We start from the raw sequence: 7,944 nt of genomic DNA on the forward strand, positions 1-7,944 counted from the left end.
CTAACAATTAAGCTTTATATTATAATTTTAATAACTATTGAAAACATTATTATAAATAATTAATATTATCATATATATATAAATCTTTATACATTTACAGAACGGGAAGGTAAGTTCTATGGTTGTACTACATGTAAATCTGTTGTTTATGTATTTATATAATGAAATAGTTCATCATTGTCAATAAATAGACAAACTCTTATACCATTCAAAGTAGTAAATTATTTATTGCAGTTTATTTATATTATAGTTAATATTCACTTTAAATTATTAAAAATTGAAAAAAATAGTTGAAAAATATTGAAAAATATAGTTATAGCCCGTATAGGTATACAATTTATAAATACATTTATTTCAACAATTTATAAATTAAGAACCGTATTTTTTGTTACAAAATAAAATAAATATAAAATACTATTGTATATTTGCTATTATTTTAATAATATTAACGGTTCATAACTCTTATTAACTAATTACGTGTATAAATTTACAGATATTAAAAGTAAGCTCATAGTGATACCTTTACTATGCTATTTGACATATTCTACCTGATTTATAATAAATATGTCTATTAATTATATACCTAGTTACAATCACTACATTACATATAAACATAAATCACAAAAAAATATTATTACTTAATTTAGTGATACTTTGAATAAACATTAAATGTATTCTAATATTACTATGAAATTCTGAAAATATTAGTTGAATTTACAAATTTTTAATATTTTTAGCCTGTGCAGGTAAAATATATGATTTGTTTGATTTATCTTATATTAAATATTTTTTTAAATTAGTAGGAATGATGGGAAAGCAATTTCTAGTATTCATAATTAGAAAATAATATTGATAAAAAAGTTCTCTCTATTAATACAAGTTAGAAGTAGTGAATAATTCAATAATATACATTATATAATCATAAAATACAAAAACATGGTGTCGATTTAATTACTAATTTTATTTATAAATTATTATAAAGTTAATCATAACTAAAATGAATTTTCAACAGATTCAATAACTGAAGTGTTTTCGGGTAAGTATATCAAGTACTAATACCAATATTCCCATGAAAAATTATTAAAAATACTTTTAAAATACTTATAACTATAATTATCTTTTTTACGAATACTCACAAAGTATTTGAATACCTAAAAATATAAATATATTTTTTTAATTTTTCAAATGTATTGGCCTAAACTGTGCCTAATACTGTAAATTTTAAAAAATGTTCAATAAATTCTTTGAAGATTTTTAGAGATGATAACATGTTGGTCAAAATAGTTAAAATATGTTAAAATACTACTAATTTCATGCAAATTTAATTTTCAAATTTGGGCAGAGTGGTGACATGGTCACACGGCTGAACATGATGCGCACAATCGTCGGTTTTAATCTGGCATGGTGTCAAAAATCTACTTCGTAGTCTCTCCTTTGCATTCGTTTTGATTGCTCCATTTATCTATCCCGCTAGACCACATCTCTGGGAGTGAAACGTTCACACATGTGAAAATTCTTTTCTTAGATAAGGTGGGTAGCAGCATGCTAGACAAGCTCTACCCTTCCCAAGTGAAAAGACATTAATAAAAACCTCGAAAAGGCATTCTCAATGAATCAATAAAAAACAAATTTAACATTTTTTTTTTTTTTTAAAAGTGAATTAATTAATTGATTAATTCAGAATTTAATCACTAGGTAAATTTGTTAATATAATTTCCCGGATTGGATAATATTTTTCAAATATTTCAACTCTTTTTGAACTATTTATAAGCATAAGATATTTTTAATTTTTTTCAGTTGTATTTCTAATAAATGTTAATTAAATTTTACACCCTGGAAAGAAGTGATTAAATAATATTTAATACAAATAACAAATCTTCTCATAAGTGGATAATTCCTTACTTAAAAAAATAGCACTGAAAATCTATATTTTTTGTGTTAAATTTTGTTTCTTAATGCTATCATAATAAGCATGTGGATTGAGGATAAATAATATTTTTGGTTTACTAATTTGCTGAACTTAACATAGCTATTTCGCACTGTATATATTTTTTTTTTTTGACCGATTAATAAAGGAATTTTTTAAAAAAAGATTTTTTTGTTCGACGTCCGAAATTTGATTTCCTTTCATTCTGAATCACTAACCAAAAACTTGGTTTCAACATTGTTTTATTAGTATTTAATCATTAATTCAATTTAAATATATCAAGGGGAAAAAACATTTCTGATCCTATCACTTAATTAATAATTAAATTACATTTTTATGAATTAATAATGAAAAATATATATAATAATCTAATATCCAATTTAAAATCGAATAGATTATATTAAACTATTATACAATTAATTTTAATAATATTATATTTATTAGACAATGGGTACATAAATTTCATGAAAATATTTAATCAAAGTAAGAAAAAAATTATTGAATTTTCTAATGCATAATATACTTTAGTTTTAATACAATTGTACTTTAATCTTAAGAACCATGTAATTTAGACATAACAAAAAAATTAATTTAATTTATTAGAGTTAAAACATGAAGTCAGCAAAGGTAATAATAACTATGTAAAATTTAAAGTATAACTTATGCAAAACTATATTTTTTAATTTTTCTGGAATATCTTTCTTTATATATACTATTTTTAGTACTATGATAAATTTATAATTTACAATATTGAAAAATAGTATAGTTTTAAGGAGCACATTTAATAAAGTATATTTTCATTGTTACAGTTAACATTCAATATAATTTTTCAGGTAATTTTGATTTAAAAATATTCTTATTCATGAATGAAATTTAAAATAATATAATGAATGTAAATTAATAAAATTCGAGAGGTTTATTGATATAATGATTAGTTGTGTTCTATTTCATAAATAATCAGTGCATTACATAAAGTGTAAGGTCTTACTTCGATTTACCCAAAATTGACAAAATTAATTTATTAAAATAATATATATATATAAAAAAAATCATTTTGATAATATCAAGACACGCATAAACACAATTCAAATATTCGTGGACCTATATATAAATATATATATATAATATGGTCACTATATTACAGTGTACTTAAAAAAACAATAAATACGTGTATACTGTATTTCAAATAATAGGTACATAATATTTATTAATTACAAATAACCTATAAAAAAAAATAAATAAATAATGGAATGGAATAAAATGTAATTTAATTATTCAAAGTACGTACCAAATAGTTATACAATTCTTTATTTTAGAAGATCAAAGGAAATACAACGATTATATCACTAAATATTTGAATAATCATCAGAATAGTATGTATTCTTTCGTAAAATAATTAATAATAGTATATATTTGTTTACTGGTAAATAATAAAATAATGGTACAATATTACTCTTTATTAATTTTAATTTGTATATAACATTAATTTAAAACTATAATAAATCTCTAAATAAGTATATTATTATTTATAAGTACCTGAATAGACATTTGCGCTGTTAATTATATCAAAAAATTACAAAAAAAATTTAAAAGAAAAACAATATTATGTTAAATAATCAACCATAAAATAAAATAATTTTATACATGAAAGTGGTAATAATAATATATTATAAATCCTGTATGTATAGTAAATAATAATATGTGTAATCACAAAACGTCAAGCTAAAAAAAGAAGTCAGTTTTAATATTTAATATTTTTGGAATGGCAATAAACAATAAAATATTTATTGAATGTTTCGTTAGACAGTTCCATAATTCAAATTTCTAGAAATGTATTTTTCTAATTTTGCGGGAAGTACATTATATGACAACAGATAAATTCGACTATTCTTAAAAAACTGTTAATGGTAATTTAGGTGAAATCTGCAACTCCGTAAGAAGCGTATGATTTTAAAAAAATATGGAAAAAATTGCTTCAAAATAATATTTTACATGACTGAATAGAAAGTAAAAAACTATATTTAATTCTTTTAATATGAAAAAAGTAAATAAGGAAATTTTAATTGTTTTATTGGTAAATTTCTTAGATCAAATGACGAAAATGATATACTATTATAATAGATAACTAATTGAAAATATTAAATAATTATCTTTTATCGTCTATTATATTATATGCTTTAAATAATATGTTTAGTTTATCTTTAATAATTGTTAATTAATTGATCGGTTGATTACGTTTGAAAAATATGACTGGAATTGACTAAAATGTGTTCTTGATTACATAACGTATTTCCCCATAACACTGCGAGTATTTTTTATTTTTATTTCAAATATATAAATATTATTATTAAATACATTCCGTTTCACGTCAATGTGGCAGTGTTTTATTGCATATTATAAATAAGACTTAATATAGAACTAAATATTAAAAACTTAAATACTTTTTTAGGCCATAAAATGTAATATTTTTTTTTTTATTATTTACAGTAGGTCAAAATTTAGGCCCAACAAATTGGTGCGGTAAAGAATATACGCCCACAATAGATCTTCTAGAGTCATATACACGCATTTCATTTACAATTAAAAAAGAGCATCTCTATTTATATTAGTTGTATTGTAATTGTATTTAATTAATCACCTTTCATTGTATTTAAAAATTTATAATATTAAGAAAAAAATAATGATTTATCATTGATACTATTATGTATGCTTGAAGTGCAATAAATGATTACCGATAAATTATATATTTATTATAAGTATTCAATTATATTATATTTAGAATAGAAATTAAACAACATTTATTAACATTAACTTATTAAACAAAAGCTTGAATGAGGTTAAATTTATATACATATTATACACATGTTTTATAAAATAACTTGTTTTTAAAAACTTATAAATAAACATAAAAAAATGAAATGACTAAAATATTATTTCCTCAAAAATAAAAAAAACTCTAGAAACATACTGCTGAGTAGTTATCAGATATCTGGATATCAGACAATGGTGTTTCTGCGGTATTAAAACAAATGTTTTCGAATATTAATAATATAATAAGAGCCGTTAATATTATAAATAAGGATATAGGTAAGTTCTGTTATAATTAGAGTCCGGATTCCAATACAAAGTACAGTCTCTTTTTGGATAACCTTAGACAATGATTTCCAAGTACACAATTTATTTTTCCACTTTTTATAACCGTTGAATAATTTACATAAGTACGTCTTGAAGATATTAATATCATTAATAATAATCCGTAAACATGTTTATAAGATATTCAGTAGAATAGTAATAATAAATAAATATATATATTTCGAAGTTTTGATAGGTAAATTGAATTTATTTTATTGAATTTTTCTCTTATTTTAGTAAAAAAAAAATATTTTCTTTATCAAATACAAATTTAATTAATCCGAAATTTTAAATTCACTTATTCAAAAGAACAAATAATACGTAATTTTCCTAATATTCGGAAATAATATTTAATATTATGAAGTTAAAAAGGAGGGGAAATATTTTATACGTGATTTCATGAATCTGAACTTTGTATATTATATACATAATAAATACAATTCAATGAATGGCTAAAATATAAAATTAATTGAGTAATGATATTAGTATATAAATTTACTGATTATGCTACGTAAAAAGTTTATTATTTTATTGATATTTTATAAACACGTAACGTTGCACACCGCAGTTATGGAAAAACAGGACGAGGCGGCTGCGAATCACGGTTTTATATTATTATTTTCAGGCTTAAAACATTTGACTATAAAATAATGGTGCAACAAAGAAACTTATCACAGCATCATACTACTAAATACATATTACCAATGAAAAACAAATATAGTCTCAATAAATACTAAATCGCTGTATTGTTATGTTATTAAATCAATTACTTTTCATTGTATTATAAAATAGAAAAAATTAGAAAAAAACCATGAATTCACTATCGATGTGTATTAATAGTACCTATGATTAAATTTTAAATAATTACTCAACTTATAAAACTACGAAAATCGAAATATTTACTATGAGGTTCCTCGAAAAACCACGTTAACACGTTTTTGAGTTGAAGAAATTGTAATTGGTTGAACCTTTTTTTTATATTTAACCGATAGCAGAAGAGGCTCTGTTTGAACAATACTACTCCTCCGCTACCATCGTTTATCGATAAATAAAATTTATAAATAGGCACAATATATAACATAAAAATAGATATTGTACAAATTTTCCATATTTTTTTTATATATGTGGCCCTCATCACTTTTTGATGATTTTTCGTAAAAAACTAATTTAAATCTTTTAAAGTGTGTAGTTTATTCGTGAAGCTTCTATAATCATGTTATCGTGCTTGTGGTACCGTAGGCCTTTCTATATAAATCGCTGAAATTACAAAAACCGAAATATTTAATACCAAAGGCCTCGAGAATACAAGTACTAAACCACAAATAGCTCAAACTATGGATAACCCAGAATACAAAGTTAAACCAAATATAAAACATAATTCAGATAAGGCAAAACCTAGGACTAAAGAGGAAAAAGTAAACTATATACTAATTCGACTACGAATAGGGTATACTTTCATTACATGAAGACATGAGAAAAACCACCATAATATATCAGAGCAGACCGGAGAAGCGTTAGGACCTGACCTACAATCAATCACCAACATATTAAAATTAATAAAATATATAAAATAATATAGCTTAATTATATAATTTGAGCCACACAGCAACATAATGTAAACACAACAATGTAAACTAATTTTATGTTAATGTTCAACTAATGGCCACAGAAGTCGAAATTATATGAAAAGATCAATAAAAAAGAAGGGTGGCCAAGTGGGTATTGCTTTGCTGTATAGTAAAGATGGAGAGTAGGTCACAATAATGGATATGATAAATTTGAATGCAATGACATGTATCATTGTATACGAAAAAACGATTCTGAACGCAGATGATTTGTCAGTCTAGACTCTAGGATATATTATGTTATCACCAATATTTAAAATATATCGTTAATTTACGCGATTTCATAAAAATTAAATTTCATACACTCATAACATTTTTTCTATATTGACGCTGGAATTTTTTTTTTGCAGTTATTTGAAGAAAAAAATTTGGAAAACCTTGTATTGGGTCTTTTAGCCAAATAAATCAAAACAATTTTATGAAATTTTAACTTCAAAATTCTTGGTCAATTTTCACGATTTGGACATATTTCTTTAACATTTGACCTTTAAATGATTAAAAATAATAATTATGACTAACGATTATTGATTATTTTTTACTACAATAAGTAAAACCTTTTAATAAATCTTGTATTCAATTTCGGCATTTCAAAAAAAAAAAATTAAAAAAATCGAAAATTGTCTATAAATAGCTTTAAAAAGGTCAAAATATTTTTTAATAGATAACGCTAATATAAACATTTGGTGAAAATTGCATATTTACAATGATTCGTTTTTGAGCAAATACAAAACAAAAAAATCGATTTTGTCAAAAACTGGTTTTGCGTGAAAATTCCCGTTTTTCCGTTACTTTTTCATTGTTTTTTCTAACGCTTTTGAAAACTTCTGGAAATTGTTTACTTTTGATTCCCCAAAGTACCAACTAGATTTACTTTACTTTTCAAATCGGGGCTGAAGTTAAAAATCAACGCACTATTACTAATCCAAAACGTGTTGAAAGACAAAAAAACACACACACAATATTGTAAAATCAATACATTCAACACTCCGTTCAGTCTAAAATACTTTTTACTAATATATTTTCCACACCTATTCATGGGGTAGGTTATCACAATTAATTATATTAACAGAAATAAATTTGCAGTTAACATAACCTAACCAGCCGTTAAAATGCATTGTCTTCGCAATAGCGTTTCAGCAGTGCTGTTTTTATTGCTCTACCGCACCATTCCCAAAAATATATTCTGGATCCGTAAGTTAATAGTAATAGTAAAAGTTCGAAAATTATTTTTAACTTCACAGGTTTAGTAACTAGATCTTA

The sequence above is a fragment of the Rhopalosiphum padi genome, chromosome 2 (assembly GCF_020882245.1).
Source record: "Rhopalosiphum padi isolate XX-2018 chromosome 2, ASM2088224v1, whole genome shotgun sequence".
Lineage (NCBI taxonomy): Eukaryota > Metazoa > Arthropoda > Insecta > Hemiptera > Aphididae > Rhopalosiphum > Rhopalosiphum padi.